Source organism: Belonocnema kinseyi, chromosome 8 (genome assembly GCF_010883055.1).
Source record: "Belonocnema kinseyi isolate 2016_QV_RU_SX_M_011 chromosome 8, B_treatae_v1, whole genome shotgun sequence".
NCBI lineage: Eukaryota > Metazoa > Arthropoda > Insecta > Hymenoptera > Cynipidae > Belonocnema > Belonocnema kinseyi.
Genome location: NC_046664.1, coordinates 96,147,911 through 96,149,756, shown reverse-complemented (window position 1 = coordinate 96,149,756; position 1,846 = coordinate 96,147,911).

Here is a 1,846-nt window from a genome sequence, read left to right as displayed (position 1 = left end):
GTGTTTGTATAAACTATAATAACTATATATAAGATATATATACATATATAAGCTGAGCGCGCGTATTTATGGAATTCGTAGAATACATGAAATTACAGGAGTTCATGCAGATCAAACAATTCACGCTATTCAATGAATTCATGCAATTCAAGGAATTCAAGAAATTTAGGAAATTCGTGGAATTTAAGGAATTCACCGAATTCATGGAATTCATGGAGTTAATAAATTTCACGGTATCCAAGGAATTCATGGAATCCACGGAATTCAAGATTCTTATGGAATTCAAATATTTCTAACTTTACTTTAACATCTCGTAGGCAGGGGAGCTGGAAGGCTCCCCTGTGACTGGTTACAGAAATAATGTTAGTCAAACCTCTACCCCTTTCCAACGTCTCGTGGGTGGCTGGAAGGCACCCCTGTGACTGTTCACAGAAATAATATTGGTTGAACCCCGACCCCTTTCCAAACGTTTCGTATAGGGGCGGGAAGGCACCCCTGTGACTAATCACAGGAATAATTTAGATCAAAACACTTAACCCTTTCCAAAGAATCGTGGAGGCTGAAAGGCACCCCTGTGACTGATCACAGAAATAATTTTGATAAAAACACTAACCTTTTTCTATCATCGTATGGTCGAACTGGAAGGCACCTCTGTGGCTGGTCACAGAAATAACATTTTGCCAAGAATTTTTAGTATGGGTAACAGACTAGCAAGATGGCCGCCGATATTGAGGAGCCAACAGTAGCATTAAGCACATTTGAAAAGAATTAATTTCTTAATATCTTCTTCCCGCAGTCAAGGCTCTATCCTTAAAATATGCATTTACCGATACCGTCTTTGTATACACAACCTATTTTAATACAGGGGCAAAATACTAATTTCGGGTAGAAATTACTAATTTCGGATCGGGTAGAAACTTCGCTGGAATATAGTCCTGGTGGACCTACATTAATCCACAAAACCATAGGATTAAAAAAAAACATGTTTCAATTAAAACAATAACTTTTTTTATACTCTTTAAAATCATGTCGAAAAAAAAGCGGGCCGCAAATGTTTTCTTGGTCAAATTTAGATTTTTACGCGCATTTTGAATAAAATAAAAGGTGTGAGATGAAATATATAACGTAATTTATATATTTCTGCACAGATAATCATCTCAAGAAAGTTAAATATATTTTTAGGGCACATTAGACCTGACAGTATTCGTGCCCGAGCTCTGCGGAAGTACAACGTGGTACCCTCGAGCATAAAAATCTAAATTTGACCAAGAAAATATTTGCGACCCACTTTTTATTCTACATTATTTCAATGAGTATAAAAAAAGAATTTTCTTGAAATAGAATTTTTTTTAAATATGGTTTTTTTCCAAAAATCATTTTCAATTTTGATTTTCAAAAAGATGTAATTTTTTTTTCAATATATCGTTATAACAGTCTAAAATTACATGAAAAGAGCTTTATAAAACACCATAATAAAAGTCCAATCGGATCATCCTAAAAGAAGTTGCACTAACGTGAAGGTGAAGAAAGGCGTGAAAAAGTAAAAACTTCAGGCTTCTGTATATTGACAACCGATTTATAAATGAACCTATGGTTTGATGGATTCATGTAGGTCCACTAGGACTATATTCCAGCCAGGTCTGTGCATAAATATATAAATTATGTTATATATTTCATCTTACACCTTTTATTTTATTCAGAATGAGCGTAAAAATCTAAATTTGACCAAGAAAGTATTTGCGGCCCACTTTTTCTTCTACATGATTTCAAAGAGTATAAAAAAAATTTTTCTTGAAATAGAATTTTTTTTAATATGGTTTTTATTCAGAAAAACAATTTCAATTTT